The 23,552-nt window shown below is 37.2% G+C and overlaps 1 non-coding gene across 1 annotated transcript; it reads left to right on the forward strand.

Moving 5' to 3' along the window:
• The first annotated feature begins 360 nt into the window (after positions 1-360).
• TRNAR-CCG (transfer RNA arginine (anticodon CCG)) lies at positions 361-432 on the forward strand. Its single transcript has one exon. It is a non-coding gene; the product is annotated as a tRNA-Arg (tRNA).
• Positions 433-23,552: the final 23,120 nt, after the last annotated feature.

Genomic DNA, 23,552 nt, shown 5'->3' on the forward strand with positions numbered 1-23,552 from the left:
AAGACTGTATAACAAGTTGCCTGCATCACTAAAAGATGAACATATAGATAGATTTAAAAGCAAGTTATACAATTGGTTAGTTGCAACGCCCTTTTATTCTTTACAGAAGTATTTTAATTGTTCAATAGAAGTGTAATGTATTTTGTAGTCTCGTGTTGAGCTTGTATTTAAAATGTATATTGTTATTGTAATTTATTTTGTAATGTCATTTCATCATCAATTTAGTTATAGATCATTATTTATTTATACTTACGTCTCAATATTGTATCACATTTTGACGTTGTCTATTGCTATGTGTAGCTTAATGACAATAAAATTCTTTATTATTATTATTATCATCGAGCGTTTTGGTGCCCCGGGGGCGCGATGGCTCAGTGGTAGAGCGTTCACCTCCGGTGCTTAGGGTCCCTGGTTCGATCCCAGCTCGCGCCGTGTGGACTTTGTGGTGGACAAACACCGTGCTCGTGGGTTTTCTCGGGGTTCTCCCGTTTCCTCCCACTTTCTTCATTCCACCATCTCATTCATTTCTCATCATCACCGTCTCCTTTAGCCTAACCGGCATAACCGTGGGACGTAAAACTTAAAGATTTCATTTTTTTCATTTCCTTTTGGTGCCCCCTGGCGCAAGTTCGTTAGTGTCTTTTGCACAATAGTTCTTATCGTGTATGTGTATTAACACCCCTAAAGTGAAATTATTTGCAGAAATCCAAGTCCACATCCCAAAAATAATTGTTTAAATTACAAAAAAAATCGACTTTTTAAAAAGGAAGTAAATATAGTTTTACTTTAAAAAAAATAATTAAATAAAATAAATAATAATGATGATGATGCTGATATTGTGTTTCTGTATGATGTTCCCTTTCCTTGAGACTACAGGCTATGCTGAATGCATCACTGACTAGTGACACCGAACCTACTGAGCCCGTATGGGCTCGTCATCAACAGTCACTGATACACTCACCAAGCCAATCATCTACGGAAAATAGAACTCAAATCTTGCCCGAAAATGTAGATTCCAAAGTCTCTTCCATCTCAACTCACAGTCCGGTATCCAGGCCTGCAGTTCATTATCCACATCCCATCCGGAAATAGGTTGTGAACCACGACTACAGACACAGGACATCGACCTACGTGTGGAGCTGGCAATGAGCACAATGAAGATCTTAATGTTGTCTGGGAAGGCCCTATCTAAATAAAAAAAAATCTTACAAATCCCAAAACAGAATTTTGTCGAGCAACTTAAAAAAAATCCAAACTGAGATTTTGATTTAAACCTGATAAAATAAGAAACTTTCTACAGATTCGGTTGTTTCCAACCCCGGTCACACTAAGGAAAGTCTCTTCCCTTGATTCACAGCTATTTCATTTTCCCAGTAAAATTATTCTGTACGTACTGTTCTTTGCTTTGATCATGCTTCACATACATACCAAAACATAACTGTAACTCAAGATTTCTATTACTTAAAACTACAAGATAATTATATTCTGTACTTGAAAAGAAAGATGTTTTCCACGGCTAGTAAATTTTATTTGACAATATTCATGAAAAGAGGATTGGACAAGAAATTTGATAAAAGAAATCTTTACACTTCCTCATACTGACATACCCATCTGAGAAACTAACATTAAAGATTTTCTAACTTTCAGAGCCGAAACATTATTTACTTTTGTTTAGTTTTCACAAATATTCCTAAAATATTCATATTCATTAATATTCTCGACTTTTCAAAACATTCACATCAGATCAACACAAACAAATGAAAATAACACAATATAAATACACTACACTATTGAAGAAAAATAACTTCACTACATATGGTTGTGGTTAGCTACATTTTACTTTCTTTCTCTATTCTTTTGGTGCTCAAAATCCTCTGCGCATTGAGATTGTGGCCGGCATAGAGGATTTACGCTTTTCGCTACCTCTCTTAAAGCTCGGACCCACTGGACAACCTAGCACAGGTAGACACTCATATAACATATTGACACAACTTAAACCTAAAATACCTATCCTAACCTAGCCACACTATACTAACTTAACCTAAGCAAGAAAAAAAAAGTCGTACACATATTTATGAAGCACCATTCTCATTTATGCATTTATGTTTTTATATTTTATTTTGCTACCACATTATAACCAAAGACACAGTGGCTATTTACTTTAGTGTCGCTATGAAATTGTGAGTTTTCTTTAAGAAAAAAAACTAAAATATTTTTACTAGTAATCATTAAAACTGTAGTTTTAAAATTCGATGGGTATCAGAATAAAATCACTGAGATTTAACCTATTGACGATAGTTTCCTGTTACCGGTACGCAAAATTCATGTACCCTTGCACTTGACTTCAGCCGTGATTCTGACACATACTTCCAAAATTAATATAACGCTTATTATTTTAGAAGCAAAGAAAACATGCCAAAATATACAAATTAATTTCGAGCAGTACTACCGAAATATGAATAATTTTGAGGTTTCAGGGAATCTAAACATCTCTTTCACTGGGGGAAAATGTGTGGGTGGTACACACATTTTCTTGTTGCTATGACAATCGCTCTGCGTTGAGATAATTCTAGCTTTCTTCCCCCCATTGAATGAATTCACGATGTCATATTATCCAGGCCCGTATGTGAGCGGTGTTGGGGAAAACTTAATGCACTTAGCACATCATATTAAAAATTTCACACATGCACAAGAAAACCACACTCGTTTGTTCCGCCAAGACAAGGAATTTAAAAGTTGTCACTATCTAAACTGGATTTCGTTTTACTGGTTTCTACTTACATGGATCCATCCTAGGACGACTGAATAAACTGATATTTTAAAAAAATGTTTGTGATGATGTTAAGCCACGAAAATCTCCTTTGAGATTTTTAACTCGTGGATTCTAAAAATGTTTACAGGAACCAACAACTGCAATGCCGTTCTAAGTGGCCATTGAGCGCCACTCAACTTCTTCTTCCTGACCACCAAACTCAAGACATGATTTCTTCGCCACCGTCTTATTCTGCTTCTCCTACGTTTTCTCGCTGTTCGAGAACGTAAAATTTTCCAATAAGCACATTCCATAAGAGTATCACTAATACAAGACGAAAAACAATTCACAGTTTTAAAAGATATTAATTATTTTAACAATTTTGTTCAGACGACGAACACTGTACGCCTGTCTCCTATGGCTTCTGATGATGCAAGACTAGATGAAGAATAAATCACAGTTTTAAATAATTATTATAACAAATTGATACAGACGCCAAACACTGCACGTCCATATCCTATAGCTATTGATGATGCAAGACAAAGAACAATGAGAAAATGATCCCTAATTGGAAGATAATTGTGACGTAACTATCGGATGATAGGCTTCGGTGCTGAGATCAAAGAAAGCCGAAAATCTCTGCCACAGCTGTGATTGCGGATTATCCAATCAAATAATTTACTCCGAAAACAAAGAGATGCACCAAGAAGAAATTATGGCTGACTTTCTTAATTTGGAATTTTGAAGAAAATTTACGAAATTAAAATTTTAGTTTTCTTGTGAAGATTCCCTATGCCGAAATATCTATAAAAATAAACTGAAAACCATTTTAAAAGCTAAAATATACACTTATTTTCTAAAATAATGTTATATTTTTGGCTAAATACGTAAAAATATACAAAATATAATTACTAATCATATATTCTTCATTTAATACTCGTTGAAACGATTTACTTAACTGAAATTACGCAAAATTTGCGACCTACAGGTTCCTACTACAAAATAAAACATGTTTTTCTGACATTCTAAATACAATTAAAATTCCCTTTCAATATACAAGGTGCCCAAAAGCACCGGGCCATTTTACGTTATGCCGAGCATAAGGTACCATCCTCCGGTAGCTTCGGAGAAAAAAAAATCTGAACTTATGAGTTCTTCTTGTGACTACAAAAATACTGAAGATTATATAAGACAAAACAAAATTTTTAATTTGAATAAATTCTCGATCCTAATCAAAACTATACATACACCCTATATAATATAATATCCTAACCTAACCTTAACCTATAAACTAAGTTTTTTTTGTCCTTCTAACAATTCTTTTCTTTTCTCTTCAGAACAACGGAACAGTTTCAGATTGTCAAAACTCTGTACTCCTATGTTTTCTCCCTTCAGAGTTTGCAATCTCGCTGAATTTCGAGTTAAGGATACAACTTTATACGGTCCAACATAGGTATTCATAAATTTGGCGAATACCTTCTTCGGTATCGACGACACATAGTGAGTTTTCACCATCACCAAAGAATCTTCTGTGCTGGTATCTTGTTGTTTCCGCAGCTTTCTTTCCTTCTTCGGTACTGCTGCCGGAATAGAGACTACAAGTTTCTTGTCTTCTTTTACTTGCACAGTCTCTTTGGGCCAAATGAAGTTTTCTTTGAAGCTCTTAGTTGCTGAATACGACAAGAAACGCTCTGCTGGAGTACATCCGAGAGCATCACACCAAGAGTGATTGCACAAATCTTGGGCGGCTTTTAGAAAATTACTCCATTTGGACTTGTTGTCACTGCAATATAGGCGGAGAATGCGATGAGGGTCACGATGTCTGCGTTCGATAATGCCATGAGAGGCCGGATGGTATGGCGTGGTAAGTATATGTTTTATCCGGTGTTTTTGACAAAACTCTTTCCAGACGCCCGACAAGAACTGCGGACCTTGGTCACTCACCAAATACTTCGGGTATGGTAGCTGATAATAATATCTCTTCTCAAGGACCGCCACAATCTCTCTTGTGTGTGCCGTCCGAAGAGGGAAGAAACTCACAAAACGACTGTAGACGTCCAAGATTGACAAGATATATTTATATCCCTGGCTTTTAGGAAGAGGCCCGACCAGATCGAGGCATTGCTTTTCAAAGGAAGAAGATGCCTCAACATAACAGGGCTCCTTTCTAATCACCCTGTAGGAGTACTTGGTTCGTGCACAAAGAAGGCACTCTCGAATATACTTTGTAAAAGTCTCACGCATACCTCTCCAATGGAACATGGCCTTAGCGAACGACAAACATCGCTTCACTCCAAAATGGCCTTTGTTGTGGATTGCCGAAACAATATTTTTCACTGAGCTGGAAGGAATGACCAGCAACCGAACAGAATTTTGAGAATTTCTAACGTAAACCAAATTATCCTCCACACGTACCCTATTATTGTTTTGACACCCTTTCCAAATGGTATTGAATTTTATACAATACGGATCTTTCCGCTGTTCTCGCTTCAGTTCCGCGACATTCAAGAAGTCAGTGTCCTCAGCGGTCAAGAAATTTACAAAATGATCCTCTTCTGCCTGAGGAATTTCTGGAGGATACCGACTCAATACGTCTCTGGAGGATACCGACTCAGCGATTTCATTGTCAGAGCCTTTGATGTGAACAAACTGCAGATCGAAACGTTGCAGTTTGAGCAGAACACGAGTAGTTCGAGCATCTAGGTTTTTCAAACTGAAAGCATATGTGACTGCTGCATTGTCACAGTGGACCGTAGTCCGTCGACCTAAAATGAAGTATGAAAATTTTTCACAGAGGAAAAGAACTGCAGCTAATTCCAACTGGAACACTGACAAAGAGGCCTCGTGCGGTTTTATTCGCCGACTCGCATACGCAATAACCTCTGGATCATCCTGTCCCGGGGGATATTGCGCCACATAGCCGGCCAATGACTCCGCAGAGGCATCGGTGAACAAATGAAAATCGAGACCGAAATCCGGTTGCGCAAGTGCGGGAGGACTACTTAAAAGTTCTCTCAGCTGATCAAATTTTTCCAGTAACTCCGGAGAGTATTCAATCTTTCGATCTTTTTTCAGAAGATCATAGAATGGAGCTGTTAACCCCGCAAAGTCAGGGAAATGTCGCTTTCGCCATCCCACGAGACCAAGAAATCTTCGTAAAGCTTTCTTAGTTTGTGGAAGAGGAAAGTGACGGATGGCCTCGTTACTCTTTGGATTAATTTTGACTGATGACCCCGAAATAATGTGTCCAAGGAAAGGAATTTGTAATTGAAGAAAATTACACTTTTGAAAATTGAGCGAAAGATTTGCCGAACGAAGAGTTTCAAAGACCTTTTCCAGATGTTGAAAATGCTCGTCAATAGATGATGAAAAACAAAGGACGTCATCAAGATACACTATAAGAAAATTTTTGAAAGGTTCTAAGCCGAAAAAGGTATGCATGACTGATTGGAAAACTGCTGGAGATGATTTTAACCCATGGTTAGGCGTGTCATTTGATATTGACGACCTTTGTAAATGAAACTAACATATTTGTAGGAGTCTGGATGGATTGGAACACTGTGATAAGACTGCGTACAGTCCAACGAGGAAAAGATGGTGGCACCACTGACTCGTGCGATCAGATCATTGATCGGCTCGACCTGAATCCTTGGTGCAATCACGCGCTCGTTGATTCCACGCAAATCCATCACCGGTCTCAGGTCCGCAGACGCCTTCCGAATCACATGTACAGGGCATCTGTAAGGTGAAGGACCTTCTATGATAATTCCAAGTTTCAACCATTTGTCCAGCACTTGCTCAAATTCCTTCTGGTGGTGAACAGGTATATGATACAACTTTCCTACCACGGGAACGTCGTCTGAAAGTTGTATTCTATACGGCTCAACCTTCACGACTCTGGGATTCTCTGTGAAGAGACAACGAAATCTGAGTAATAACGAAAATAATCGATTCCTAGCATCTGAATCTAGATCGGTTCTTTGAGAAACAAAATTTTGAATTTCTTCTTTGGTAATAGATGGTCGATATAAAGAGTTTTCCTCCTTATCCGATGATACCTCTGCAACGGTGACGTGGCAACAATGCTGCTGCTCCATGCTAATGGAGATGATCTGTCCTGAATCAGTCTCAAGAGAAACTTCTTTTGATTTGCAATTTAGAAGAACATGATACCTAATGAAAAAGGGGAAACCTAGAATACAATCTGTTTTTAATTTGTGAATCACATATACTGGAACCTCGAAAACATAACCTTGAATGGTAAAATTTAGAATTTGAAAACCTTTGACCTGAAAAGATTCGTCTCCTACGAAACCTCGTAATGAAATGTTGGATTTTGGACGAAGCTTAGCAGATGGATAAATCTCCTTGATCCTCCTCCAAACGTCTCCAGACAACAAATTCGTATCCGCTCCAGAATCCAGGATACAGACTAAAGTCAAACTCCCAACTGAACAAGTTAATGTAGGTGAAGGATAAGTTAAAAGAATACCTTTCTCCGCACTGGAGTCACACTCCTTCTCGTCGATCACGAAACGAATCGAGAACAGAGGCGTGCCCAATTTTGTCTCCCGATTTTCGAATCTGCCAAAACATTGAATTTTGAATTTGGAGGGTTTGTATCAAAATCGAATGAGGTTCTAACCAAATTGAAATTTTGACTACTCGCTAACTAATCTTGTTCTTTTTGGGGAGTTGAGGAATTCACATCGCAGTCCACACTCTCCCCTAATGAGGGCTGCGATATGCATTTCCCAAACTATTCCGATGGCTGAGCCATTGTAGGTACAAATGTAGGATATTGCGGAGGCCATCCAGTGGACATCGCCATGTTCACTCCTGGGGAAGGAGTGGACGTGGGAGTCGCCACTCCCCCTCCAGGAAGTAAATTCGGCGCATATCCCGGATAGGCTTGCGCTCCTGCTGAGTTCATCGCGTTTGGCGCGCATGTCTGAGATGTACCCCGCGGATACCCGTAACTCATCGCTGCTTGTTGATAGCGTTGGTTGTACCCATGAAGAGCATTCCGATTTCCATGGTCATCTCTTACCCAATTTGGCCTTCCATTATTGGGCCAAGGTCTTCGTGTCTGAAAGTTTCTTCTTCGACCCCTGTTTCTAGAAAATCGGTCATCTCTTTTCCCATTGGAATCTCCTTCATTCCTCTTTCCTTCGTCTTCCTCCGTCTGAGACGAAGTATCCTTGGTGGCTTGTTTTCCTGACTTTTCGGACTTCTTGACTACTTTTGCCTGACGCACCTGAAAACGTCTGAACTTTTTGTCAGTGACCGGTTCACTCGGCTCCGGATGTCCTTCAATCTCGGCTATTTTAACCATAAGGTGTTGTATGTTTTTCGGCTCAACTGCCCGCAGTAACTTGGCATCACCAGCTGGTAAACAGTCCAAGACTATTTCAATGAGTTCGGTTTCATCCGGATGTTGTGCCACCGCATAGTATTCCGCTACGATTTTCCAGGCAAAATCTGTCAACCGGTTGTATTTCGCTCTATCATACTTCATTCCTTGAATAAACTTCTTTTGCAATCTTTCCATCCTTGCCGAAAAATAGTGTTCCCGGAATAGACTCACAAAGTCTGCATAACTACTCATGTCTTTACAAAGAGTCTGAAACCACGTCTTGGCCCCCGCTGTTAAGCAACAAGGTACCAAGTTTAGGCGTTCATGTTCCGATGCCAAAATTACCTTAAACGTTTGTTCTAAATTTTCTAAAAATGATCTAGCCAAACCGTATTCACCAGAGAATGTAGGTAAATGATTTAGTTCAGAAAGTCTTAAATTTAGAGTTCGCTTACCAAAGCCTTCCTCGCTTCTACTGGGGTTCACGGGAGAATTGTGGCCAACCACGGGGCTCTTTGCACCCGAGTAATTTTGACCGAAAATGGAATAATGTTGGTAATTTTGTCCGGAAGTTAAATTGTCTGGCATTGATACCACCGCGTGACCACACATTCCCTCCTGAACTCCAGCACACGAAGGAGTCATGTCAGCAACCTTACTAGAGGACACCACATGGTTCAACCGACACATGGTATTTGAAGATCCTGACACCTGAGGTGAACCTAACAATGGATTCGACCTCCTGGACAAAGCCTGACAACCCATTGACTCAACATAGGATGTATTCGACTTGCTTAAGTTCGACATATGTGAGGGAAATTCAAATGGAAGGACATTTGTGCCGTGAATGCTGGTCGGCTGACAGACAGAGACAGTCACCGTGGGAATAGCACGAGTCTCCCCAACGGAAGAGACTGGTACTTCCACTTGGATGTCTGACTCGGTCCCATCAGACTCGATCCCATCACAGACAACAAAGTCTCGCGATCGTTTTCGTCCACACCGTTTGTCTTTTCTTTGGTTTTGGTTCTCTTCTAATGTCTGAATTTTGGCTTCAAGTGCCTGATACGACCTCTGGGTACTTAGTTCGAGATGTGAGAACTCCTTAGTCAAGTCATCACATCGTCGATTCTGCGCCTCAACCGATAACCGGAGACCTTCCTCAACGGCATATGCCCGCGCGTCTATCTTACTCTGATAATTCCCAACAGATGTATACAAATCGCGAACTTCAGACCTAATAGCCTCTACGTCTTCGTTTACATGAGCTACCTTCTCATTAATTATTTGCAACATCTCAAATTTGACATTGTCGAATTTCTGATTCATTGACTGAAAATTACTATCTACCTTTTCGAATCTGTTATTCATATCCTGGAATTTACTGTCAACCTGATTACTCATAGCCTGAAATTTATTATCTACTTTTTCAAACTTTTCATTTAACGTTAAAATTAAAGCCTGGCTGAAACGTTCCATCATAGCTGCAAAGTAAGTTAACTGTACATTAGAACCGGAAGCTACATTTCCTCGATTTCCTTCCTCTTTGTCAGATTCGTTCGGGCTACCCCGCGTTTCATGTTCACCTTCCTCAGTATCTGTTTCCGATTACTTCGGAAGTGGCAACACTGTCACCTGTTTCGCCATGCAAGGCTTACATAACCACGGTTCACTATTTTTATCTAATTCTTGGACTTGTTCATCAGACAAATCATAACATTGGGCATGCACCCATCTAAAGCAACTGCCGCAGTATACACTGAAACCGGCGATTTCGTCACTACAACATATATACTCGTTCGGATGACGAGATTCGTTACTAGATCTGCTTCCAGCAGACATCTTCACTTTCATTACATTTGTTTTCCTCAACATTACGCACATACAGATCCAGAAGTGACCATGAATCACTCAATGAGTCGATTGTCATAATGATCCCCATTACAAATACTTTCCTGTGATTGTTTGATTTTTCCTTAGCACTCGCGTAGGATTGAAACAACAGAGATCCTGGATAAGGGTCGCCATTTTTACTTTAAAAAAAATAATAAAATAATAAAATAAAATAAATAATAATGATGATGATGCTGATATTGTGTTTCTGTATGATGTTCCCTTTCCTTGAGACTACAGGCTATGCTGAATGCATCACTGACTAGTGACACCGAACCTACTGGGCCCGTATGGGCTCGTCATCAACAGTCACTGATACACTCACCAAGCCAATCATCTACGGAAAATAGAACTCAAATCTTGCCCGAAAATGTAGATTCCAAAGTCTCTTCCATCTCAACTCACAGTCCGGTATCCAGGCCTGCAGTTCATTATCCACATCCCATCCGGAAATAGGTTGTGAACCACGACTACAGACACAGGACATCGACCTACGAGTGGAGCTGGCAATGAGCACAATGAAGATCTTAATGTTGTCTGGGAAAGCCCTATCTAAATTAAAAAAAATCTTACAAATCCCAAAACAAAATTTTGTCGAGCAACTTAAAAAAAATCCAAACTGAGATTTTGATTTAAACCTGATAAAATAAGAAACTTTCTACAGATTCGGTTGTTTCCAACCCCGGTCACACTAAGGAAAGTCTCTTTCCTTGATTCACAGCTATTTCATTTTCCCAGTAAAATTATTCTGTACGTACTGTTCTTTGCTTTGATCATGCTTCACATACATACCAAAACATAACTGTAACTCAAGATTTCTATTACTTAAAACTACAAGATAATTATATTCTGTACTTGAAAAGAAAGATGTTTTCCACGGCTAGTAAATTTTATTTGACAATATTCATGAAAAGAGGATTGGACAAGAAATTTGATAAAAGAAATCTTTACACTTCCTCATACTGACATACCCATCTGAGAAACTAACATTAAAGATTTTCTAACTTTCAGAGCCGAAACATTATTTACTTTTGTTTAGTTTTCACAAATATTCCTAAAATATTCATATTCATTAATATTCTCGACTTTTCAAAACATTCACATCAGATCAACACAAACAAATGAAAATAACACAATATAAATACACTACACTATTGAAGAAAAATAACTTCACTACATATGGTTGTGGTTAGCTACATTTTACTTTCTTTCTCTATTCTTTTGGTGCTCAAAATCCTCTGCGCATTGAGATTGTGGCCGGCATAGAGGATTTACGCTTTTCGCTACCTCTCTTAAAGCTCGGACCCACTGGACAACCTAGCACAGGTAGACACTCATATAACATATTGACACAACTTAAACCTAAAATACCTATCCTAACCTAGCCACACTATACTAACTTAACCTAAGCAAGAAAAAAAAAGTCGTACACATATTTATGAAGCACCATTCTCATTTATGCATTTATGTTTTTATATTTTATTTTGCTACCACATTATAACCAAAGACACAGTGGCTATTTACTTTAGTGTCGCTCTGAAATTGTGAGTTTTCTTTAAGAAAAAAAACTAAAATATTTTTACTAGTAATCATTAAAACTGTAGTTTTAAAATTCGATGGGTATCAGAATAAAGTCACTGAGATTTAACCTATTGACGATAGTTTCCTGTTACCGGTACGCAAAATTCATGTACCCTTGCACTTGACTTCAGCCGTGATTCTGACACACGCTTCCAAAATTAGTATAACGTTTATTATTTTAAAAGCAAAGAAAACATGCCAAAATATACAAATTAATTTCGAGCAGTACTACCGAAAAATGAATAATTTTGATATTTCAGGGAATCTAAACATCTCTTTCACTGGGGGAAAATGTGTGGGTGGTACACACATTTTCTTGTTGTTAAGACAATCGCTCTGCGTTGAGATAATTCTAGCTTTCTTCCCCCCATTGAATGAATTAACGACGTCATATTATCCAGGCCCGTATGTGAGCGGTGTTGGGGAAAACTTAATGCACTTAGCACATCATATTGAAAATTTCACACATGCACAAGAAAACCACACTCGTTTGTTCCGCCAAGACAAGGAATTTAGAAGTTGTCACTATCTAAACTGGATTTCGTTTTACTGGTTTCTGCTTACATGGATCCATCCTAGGACGACTGAATAAACTGATATTTTAAAAAAAAAATGTTTGTGATGATGTTATGCCACGAAAATCTCCTTTGAGATTTTTAACTCGTGGATTCTAAAAATGTTTACAGGAACCAACAACTGCAATGCCGTTCTAAGTGGCCATTGAGCGCCACTCAACTTCTTCTTCCTGACCACCAAACTCAAGACATGATTTCTTCGCCACCGTCTTATTCAGCTTCTCCTACGTTTTCTCGCTGTTCGAGAACGTAAAATTTTCCAATAAGCACATTCCATAAGAGTATCACTAATACAAGACGAAAAACAATTCACAGTTTTAAAAGATATTAATTATTTTAACAATTTTGTTCAGACGACGAACACTGTACGCCTGTCTCCTATGGCTTCTGATGATGCAAGACTAGATGAAGAATAAATCACAGTTTTAAATAATTATTATAACAAATTGATACAGACGCCAAACACTGCACGTCCATATCCTATAGCTGTTGATGATGCAAGACAAAGAACAATGAGAAGATGATCCCTAATTGGAAGATAATTGTGACGTAACTATCGGATGATAGGCTTCTGTGCTGAGATCAAAGAAAGCCGAAAATCTCTGCCACAGCTGTGATTGCGGATTATCCAATCAAATAATTTACTCCGATGCACCAAGAGAGAGATGCACCAAGAAGAAATTAAGGCTGACTTTCTTAATTTGGAATTTTGAAGAAAATTTACGAAATTAAAATTTTAGTTTTCTTGTGAAGATTCCCTATGCCGAAATATCTATAAAAATAAACTGAAAACCATTTTAAAAGCTAAAATATACACTTATTTTCTAAAATAATGTTATATTTTTGGCTAAATACGTAAAAATATACAAAATATAATTACTAATCATATATTCTTCATTTAATACTCGTTGAAACGATTTACTTAACTGAAATTACGCAAAATTTGCGACCTACAGGTTCCTACTACAAAACAAAACATGTTTTTCTGACATTCTAAATAAAATTAAAATTCCCTTTCAATATACAAGGTGCCCAAAAGCACCGGGCCATGTCACGTTATGCCGAGCATAAGGTAACAATAGAATAATTATATATATGGATCCTTACAGTCAATGTGCAATCAATTTTGGTTAGAATTCTCTTTCCTATATTGTGTTTTGCTAATGTCTTTGGAAGCCGTCTGAAAAAGTGTGGCTGGACGCATTCAAGCTAAATTATCGGTAAAATCACAAACGTCCATATTTTGTGTTCCATTACAACACATTTCACGCTTGAATTTCGAAAATTTTCTGAATCCCTTCAGTCACGCACTCTGTTCTTTTACAGAAGACTCTATATCTGAAACACTTTCGTGACCATATCCTAAATGTGTACAAGAATTGGTGAGAAATGTGTAATCAATACTAAGTGATCATTACTTCATCGGGATACGTGCTACGTAAGATTTGTATGGATGGTATCAATCACTTGGTTTTGTGCACAGCTAATCTATGTCTGGCGTGATATTTCCAAGCTGTAGATTATTATGTTCGAGATATCTCTCATAGCTATTTCTCGCGAAATATGTAGTTCTTTATATCTATAAAATTCTCGAACCCATGTATTTTGTCCCACATTTCTAACTGCATCACCAACCAGAACGAATTACTATACAGAAAGTTTAACATTACCTTTCCGGCCCAATTGAACATTTTGTTAATTGATTGTGGTCATTAGAATGCAACGCGGAAGTCTCCTCAACCACTATTCTTCTTAGCGTTCCAACATAAATTAATAAATAGTAATAAGGAAAATACATACTATAATAAATAGAAATAATTTCGTTGTGTAGATGGTTATGTATAACAATTTGGTTACTACAGTGAAATGCTAAAATATTTTAAATGTATTATTTTATATATTAGTGCATTATTATAAATATTGAAGCAGAAAATGCCTAGAATGTATCAATCTAGAATAAACTTGGATAACATTATGCAAAAGGTGCAAAAAAAAGTAACAGTCTACAATCACTGTGTTCCACATGTAACCTCAAGGTAAGAAATTACTCAGAAATAACAAGATCTAAATCAAATCAATATGTCCACACTACTGATCAAACAAGGGGCGTTGAAGACGAACATGAAAATGTGTGCTCTTCGGTCCCGTGCTCTTCATGTATTAAGCTGACTGCTGAATCAGCTTCGAAAGAAGAAATCATAAACATTCTTCTTGAAGATATTAATAGACTAAAAGAACGCACTAGCAGAGTAAACGAAGTTTATGGAGGAAGCAACGTGTTAACTAGGAATGGGGATATAATCGCATCCCGCAAACCAACGTGGTTATCAGTTGTGAAAGGAACAGTACCTTCCTCCAGTTTAAGTGTTAACCCCTCACCTGTATGTACTTCAAATCGTCTTCAGATTTTAAACGGTGAAGAGTACAATGAAATATCACCAGAAAAAACCAAGGTAACTAGAGTACAAAATACGTTAGAGTCAGGTTCCGGAAAGAAAGTGTCTGTTAAGAAAGCAGTCACTATGACATGTGGTAAATCCGTGAATAGTAATAGAAATAGCTCCTTTATTAAAAGTGATGGTATGTTAGGTAATGTAAGTGGTAGTCAAAAATCTAAAAATGAAAGAAAAGAGAAGGATAAAGAAAAGAAATGCATAAGTGTTTATGCCGTTAGCCATGGTAGAGGTCTGGCCAAGATAATTCAAGAAAAGAGCCCATCAGTGTCTGTAACTGGGTACGTGAAACCAGGTGCTAGAAGTAATGAAGTAATGAAAGGTATTGATACATCTAGGAATCCTTCTGACTGTAAAATTATTATAAGTGGGTCAAATGATGTCGCCCATAATGAAGGAAATAAGGCAGTTTCAGCATTACTCTCCAATCTAAAAAGAAATGTAACAAGTGAAGTCATTGTTGTTAATCTAACACTGAGAAATGATCTATTACACAACTCCTGTGTTAATCTTGCTATTAGAAAAACAAACAATAAGATAGAAAAAGTATGTAAACTATTTGAAAATGTAGCTTTTTTTGGAAAGTCAGTAGAAAGAAAATATTTCACACGGCACGGACAACACTTAAATAGATCAGGTAAGAACGTTGTTGCGAAAGTTCTCCATGCTATTTTGAACAAACAGGAGACTAGTGCAAATTAATTTCCCCTATCCCCCTTTCTTGGCAGAAACAGGGAAACATGTAAACATCTCTGAATTGTCCTTCGTACAGAGTTCAATTCAGAGGCTTAGAGACGAAAATTATTCAATGGAAAATAAATTTCAAGTTTCAATTAAAAACAGAGCCCAATAAATTATTGGTAGTCCATCAAAACATGCAATCAGTTCGGAATAAACAAATAGATTTAGAAATTATGTTAGAGATATATGATGTAGATATATCATGTTTTTCAGAACACTGGCTTAAGGTAAATGAACAAATAATTATTCCGGGTTATAGTTTGCTTTCTAGTTATTGTAGAAATACAATGAAGTGTGGGGGTATTTGCATATTAATGAAAAACACACTTAACCCTTCACGCCCCAAAGTAATTGATAAAATAGAAAGCATTGATAGACATTTTGAATATACTGCTGTAGAGTTACCAAATATAACAACTTATCAAATTATTATTGTAGTGTACCGCACCCCAGACTTCAAAGTATGCATATTCTTCAGGAAACTACAACAGGTTTTAAGTGAAGTCACCAATAAATATGATACAGTTATACTATTTGGTGATTTTAATATAGATACAAAAGAATCAACCACAATGCGTGATACATTCCTCAATATTTTATCAAGTTTTAATTTACATATGACAATATTTGAACTAACTCATTTCACAACATCTTCCTGCAGTTCAATTGACAGTATGTTTACAAATCTTCATCTAAATTGTTACAGATCCCATATCCTTAACATGGCATTGAATAACCTCGTAGGACAAGCGTTGTATTTGACACATTTTTCCAAAGATAGCGAACAAACTATAAGGATGTTAGGGAAAAGATACTATAACGAACACAAAATAGCAACATTTCTCTCTTTGCTTGAAAGCGAAAATTTTGTAAATGACCAAACCGTCAATCCTGACGTTAATGACATGTACAGATATTTTATTTGTAAATTTAAACTATTATTGGAAAGTGCCTTCCCTTCAGGGTTTGCCCAAGTGGGAACAGCCCGAAAAACCCCGGTGGGTTTTTTCGGGTTGGACCCACCTGAAAAAACCCACCTGGGTTTTTGACCTATTTGTTAGTATATTTTTGATACAACTAAGGTGATCACATTGTAAGTGATTTTTATCACATTTTAGACTTTTATTGGGCGGATTAGAGGCTTTCACGTTAAGGTATACAACAACATTCAACATAAGACCTTTATAAAGTTCTGAATGCACTGAATGAATTTAAAAAAAAAAAAACAACTTACCGTAGCTTGCGATAGTTATAGAACAAATTAATGTATGAATTATGCTTATAGCCTATTTAAAGTTAAAAAAAGCAATTTTCAACTTCAGAAAATATTTTCCGTGAATAGTATGCTCGTCGACTTGGCGACACCGAGGGACATTATCACTCATACGTATGACGGGTTTAAGGTCATAGGTGCCGGTACTAATAGTACATATGTAAATACATTAGTATAACTATTAGTATTATTTTTCACCTTTGATGTAAAACACAAGGTTCTTTAATTAAAATTTGGTTTTCCAGCAATAACAGTTTAATTCAGTCATTTGTTGCTACTCTTCAAATAAACATTCTGTAGAATTAAAACCGTAAAAATTCTTGTCAAATTTAAGAAGCTTAATGCTTGGGGCTCCGAAGACTATGTAACGCTTACTATTTCAAGTGCTGAGTTCAAATTTCCGTACTAGTGGAAGTTTTGATGTACACGCCGTGAAAGAAGTGCTCGGGAAATTCTCAAATTAAACGCAGAAGGATCGGAAATGAATACTTCAACAATAAAACTATTTATTTTATGCTTAAGCCTGCCATACGGGTCCCGTTTTTGAGCCCGAGTGTCCCGCGTCCCAGTAAATTTAGTCGGGACAGGAAAATGTCCCGTATTTTAACTCCGTTACGTTTCTGCTATCAATATCAGCTTATTCGAAAAGTGAAAAACAAAAAAATCTGACATTGGATGGGAATCCTCTAATTAGTGAATGAACAGTACGCTGTTGCATGTAACAGTTTCGAGGAAGTTACTAACACCACCCTGTCCGACTTGATAGTGAGCGAAATTTGCAATGCTACTTTTTCCATTGCACTTGATGGAAACTCGGATACTCTCCGGAACATCAAAAAATAAATAAATAAATAAATAAATAAAATAATAAATAAATAAATAAATAAATAAATAAAGATGGCTTTGAGTGTTTCTACATTTCCAAACACAGGGAAGATGACTAACCTTTTCTTCAGCAACACATTAGATAAGTTAACAAGAATTATAATCTTTTTCAGAGGCTAGGGGCACAGAATTGTGGTTTGGTCCAGGTCTTAGAAAAATGTAACTCTGGTCCTGACAATTACACACGACACAAGGAGAAAAAGCAGCTTTTCATCAGATTAAACTGACGAACGTAATTTTGGCACATACAGACACGTAAATAAATATTGCTAAACGCGCGAAAAATATTGAAAGTAGATTGTACCACTGATTTAAATAATTTGCATATTGTTTTCCTGTAAATCATTTTTATAGCACATCTTAGGTTTTTAGGCATCTTCAGTTTATACAATTAATTGCAGGGTACGGACAGAGAAAAGCAGCTGCTGCTAAGTGAATTTTCGCCTATTATATTACTGAAAAAATAATAAATAAATAAAATGAAATCTTTTAGTTTTAGTCTCACTTTTATGCCTGCTATGCTCAAGGTGACGGTGATGATGAGAAATGATTGAAATGACGTAATGAAGAAAGTGGGAGGAAACGTGAAAATCCCGAGAAAACCCTCGCACAAGTTGTTTGTCCAACACAAAGGTCACTTGGCGCGAGGTGGGATTGAACTAGGAACCTCATGCACTAGAGGTGAACGCTCTACCACTGAGCCACCACGGCCTATTATACATTTGTCCAATACCAGACTACAGTTCATTGCATTGTGTTGGAAAGTTGAGGAAGGGGGCGGGATCTGAGGTGTCCCGTATTCTCATGGAGAAAATATGGCAGGTTTATTTACGCTGGAAGATGTTAATTTCATATAAGACATTTTAAAACATTTATTTATTTCATATAACATGAATTGAATCTTTGTTTTAAATTAATAGACCCCTTTTGGTATCCATATTTGGCGAACGTCAATCAGGCTTCTGGATGACTTGGTCTACATTTGTTCGTTCATCTGCCGAGCTCCTTCATGGCTACGCGGTTAGTGTACGCGTCTTCGGCGTGGGACCCGGGTTTGTTTCCCGGAGGGAGCTCATGTGGTTCGGATTCCAATTTAATCAGTAGGTCCCGTCTCATATAGCCTCGCTGCTGAAAGGGACATTAAACAAAAAATCAACTCAACTCGTTTGTCTGCCTCTACCACACACACTACAGGGTAGAACTTTCGGCCTTTTAAGTTAAAATTTTCAGAATACAAGCACGAGGCACTCTAAATTTCCTGTATAGATTTTGTCGCCATACCAAAGTAACATTTCAAAATGGCGGCTATTATTTCAAAACAGAGAGTATCCACGCTACGAACCGCAATTTTCAGTATTTTAAGTTGAAATTTTGACGGTGAAAGCACGAGATATGTTAAATTTGCGGTATAGATTTTCTCAGCGATCGAATGTAAAATTTCAAAATGGCGGCCATTTTTTTCAAAACAGGAATAAGTAGAAAATTGGGGAACCGGTCAAAACCCCCACAGCCAAAACCCCCACACTCAAGAAATGTCAAAACGCCCACACAAACGGTCATAACCCCCACACAAATGGACAAATCTCCCAAACGCACGAACGGTCAAAACCCCCACAGCCAAAACCCCCACACTCAAGAAATGTCAAAACGCCCACACGATCGGTCATAACCTCCACACAAATGGACAAATCTCCCAAATACACGAACGGTCATAACCCCACAGCCAAAACCCCCACACTGGTAGTCGGTCATAACCTCCAACGGTCATAACTCCCACACAAATGGACAAAACAGCCACACATAGCAACGGTCACAATCCCCACATAAATGGACAAAACTCCCACATGTAGAAATAGTCACAACTGCCACACAAATTGACAAAGCCCCCATACTCATGTATTGCCCTTGTACTTTTTAATAACATTTTTTATTCCACTTAAACTGATGTTGTAACTATTCTTCTTGGGCGTCATAAAGAGCCGCAACAAAGACGTGAAATGACGATCATTTCAGAGTGTGGGGGATTTGTCCGATTTTGTGGGAGTTTTGTCCATTTATGTGGGGATTATGACCGTTGCTATGTGTGGCTGTTTTGTCCATTTGTGTGGGGGTTATGACCGATTGTGTGGGCGTTTTGACATTTCTTGAGTGTGGGGGTTTTGGCTGTGGGGGTTTTGACCGTTCGTGCGTTTGGGAGATTTGTCCATTTGTGTGGGGGTTATGACCGATCGTGTGGGCGTTTTGACATTTCTTGAGTGTGGGGGTTTTGGCTGTGGGGGTTTTGACCGTTCGTGCGTTTGGGAGATTTGTCCATTTGTGTGGGGGTTATGACCGTTTGTGTGGGTGTTTTGACATTTCTTGAGTGTGGGGGCTTTGGCTGTGGGGGTTTTGACCTAGACCCGAAAATTGTTGCAAGTTTTGATAATGACAATCTTGAAATATAAATCACATTTTAACAATTTTCCCCCAAAGACATTGAAATATTTCGAAAAAACCCGATCAAACCCGAAAAACCTAATTAAAAACGAAAATACCCGAAATACCCATATGGGCCCAGGTGGGTTGGGCTTTTTCAAAAAAGCCCGGGTTTTTTCAAGCCCTGCTTCCCTTTATCTAATGAAAAAGTAAACAACACACGTAACAAACCGTGTATTGCACATGGCATTAGGGTTTATATTATGAAACTAAAAGAGCTGTTCAAACTTAGCAAACAAGCAAATAATATAGAATTTCTTGGTTATTATAAAAAATATAAACCCTGTACAAAAAAGTTATTAATAAAGCCAAAAGGGACTATTATAGTAATAAAATAAACAACGCACAGAATAAAGGCAGAGTCGTGGAAAATAATAAAGGTAAATTACGAAAGAGAAATAAAAAAACACAAAAATATAGAGTTACGTATAAAAGGCAGTAACTTACCTACAAATGACCCAAAGTTGGTTTCTGAGTACTGTGCCGGTGCTGTGCCATCAGTTTTAGCTCAGAATACGTAATAAATAAATGCAACGAAATGGGGATGGAACTGATGCACAACACGGTACTTAACTGTAAAATTGTGGTTGAATTTAAATAAAATTTCAAATGTTTCTAATTTTGAAAATGACTAGTAGGGAAAGGTGAGAGAGAGAGAAAGGTTATGATTAAAAGATAAAGGATGAGCACTGGCCTGATAGATCCAATGAAGCTGGCGTCGTCCTAGTCATCTGGAATGATGAATATCTTTCTCTGGAGAAGTCTGGATTAGCTGGAGACCGTCAACATCTGGATCTTAATCCTGTTGAACTGCAAGGGGCGTCGATAATGCCTCTTTACGATAATGTCCTTCCACATCTTCATTCTACTAGACTGCTGGAGCTTGTTGAGTCTGTGGTGATAAACCAACAGAATGGTACTCTCTGACTTGTGGAGTCGGTGGGATCCGCTTCTCTCCGATGATCCTGCACCTGTCCCAATCGTGTGTTGAATACCCCTTGTTGTTCTGGTCCTCGTGGTTTTGATCAATTCAAGAATGATGACCTAATCGGGAAGTATCAGGCTGTGCTTGAAGGTATGCGGAAAGGAAAGAAGGAAGCCAGTCGGGTTTATTTAACAAATATGGATTTACAAAAGCCGTCTGAGAATGTACACTTCTAATCAAAGTTTTCTTTCAAAGTTTTTAAAATTTCATGTTTCTTTATATCAAATACAGTCACTTCATTTCCAATGGACTGTTACTTCACACCCCCTCCTCGAAACCAAGATACACGAAAATTTCAATTTTCCGTAGTATAAAAAAATAATATTGAAGAGATTCCAGAAAAAAATGTTTGTTGAAAATAAAAGAGCTCTTTGTATAACATATTGTTTGTTTTGAATTAATTCTCGACTGCAAACTGCTGAGTGTATATTTCTAAGATTGTCCATGTAGTTCATTAGGTGACCTTGTGATATGTAACGATAGTGTCTCTGGGAAGATGGAAAGTAAGAAAAAGAAAAATAAACATTAGTGCTTGCATAATATCATTGTGAGTGACATGTGTCTTAAGGTGTTAGTGTAGAGTCTCGTTAGTGCTCAGGGAAGGGAAATGAAAGGTAGGAATAATACTAAATTTAATTATCACTAATACAGATTACTAAAACTTAGATATCGTACGTATAATAAAATCAAATCATAATCAAATAAATAAATATTTAATAATCCAATGTAGACCTATATATATATTTATATATATATATATATATATATATATATATATATATATATATATATATATATATATATATATATATATATATATATATATATACAGACTGTTCCATAATTCGTGTTATTTTCTATAGCGCTGGGAGAAGATGAAGTTTATACACTATTGATGTAAAATTTGGCACTCTTATTGAGAAATATCTGAATTTTTCGAATTTCTAAAGAAAATAAGAGAAAATTGCTGTTTAGCCCTCCTTTTAGGGGTGTAAACACGAAAGTTCATTTTCCTTATGGGAGATTCAATGTTAAATTTTAGAATCAGTTTTCTCCAGTAATTATTCGTGAAGATTTTGGAGCAAATGAGTTGTATTTGTTACAAAATGCAAAAACACTCATTCACAAAGCTAGTAAAGCCGTCTCAAATATTATTTTGCGAACGTCCCCCTTTTGGGGAGCAAGGGGCGTAAAAAGGAGGTGGGTGATATGTTACCAAAATCCCAAAATTTATTTTCAGAATGCTAGTAAGCGTGAGATTAATCACAAATGTCACAGAATTAATGTTCCAATGTCCTTACATGTAAGAGTGACTGATAATGGAGCTACAGCCCCCTTTCAAAAAAAAAAAAAAAATCACCATAAATATCCTTAGTAGAGACATAAGAAAAGAAGGTACTTTTGTTAATTAATGTGAAATTTGGCGTCATTGTATCAAATGAGTATGCGTTTTTCAAATCTGGAATGTTATTTTGATAACGCACCTCCTTATGGGGGCACAGGGGGCGAAGCACTAAATGATGGATCTTTATAAAAATTCAAAATTTTGTTCCAGAAATACCAGTGAGCGTCAGATTTTTCACCATTGTCACAGAATTAATATTCTAATGCTCCTTGCATGTGCCAGGGACTTATATGGGGCTATAGCCCCCTCTCAAAAAAAATCACCATAAATATTCTTAGTAGTGACATAAGAAAAGAAGGTACTTTTTGTCAATTAATGTGTAATTTGGCGTCGTTGTAGCACAAAGGTATGCGTTTCACATCTGAAATGTTATTTTAGTAACCACTGCCTTAGGGGGGCACAGGGGGCGAAGCATCAGATGATAGACCTTTATAAAAATTCCAAAATTTGTTCCGGAAATGCAAGTGAGGGTCAGATTAATCACAAATGTCACAGAATTAATATTCTGATACTCCTTGCATGTGTCAGTGACTGATATGGGGCTACAACTTCCCTTTCAAAAATCATATTAAAAATTCACCATAAATATCCTTAGCAGGAACATACCGGAAGAAGCTATTTTTTAAAAATCAATTAAGTTAAATTTGGTGTTATTGTGCTAAAAAGGTATGTGTCTTTTAATATGGGATGTTACTTTGGTACCGCATCGCCTTAGGGGGCACAGGGGGCGAAACATAAAACGATGGATGTTTATAAAAATTCCAAATTTTATTCTGGAAATGCCAGTGAGCATCAGATTAATCATAAATTTCGCAGAATTAATAATATTCCGATGTTTTTTGTATGTGCCAGTGATTGATATGGGACTACAGCCCCCTTCCAAAAATCACATAAAAAATTAGCCATAAATATTTTAGCAGGGACATCCGAGAAACCATTATTTCTTGTCAAATTAATGTAAAATAATTTATCTTAGTAAAAAGGTACGCGTGTTTGAAATATAGAATGTTATTTTGGTGACACCGGATTAGGAGAGCACAGGGCGCGCAGCATAAGCATTTGAATCTTTATTTTTAAAAAATCCAAATTTTATTCTGGAAGTGAGAATGAGTATCAGATTAATCACAAATGACACAGAATTAAGATTCCGATGCTCCTTGCAGGTGCCAGTGATTGAT

The sequence above is a fragment of the Thermobia domestica genome, chromosome 14 (genome assembly GCF_964235325.1).
Source record: "Thermobia domestica chromosome 14, izTheDome1.hap1.1, whole genome shotgun sequence".
Classification (NCBI taxonomy): Eukaryota; Metazoa; Arthropoda; class Insecta; order Zygentoma; family Lepismatidae; genus Thermobia; species Thermobia domestica.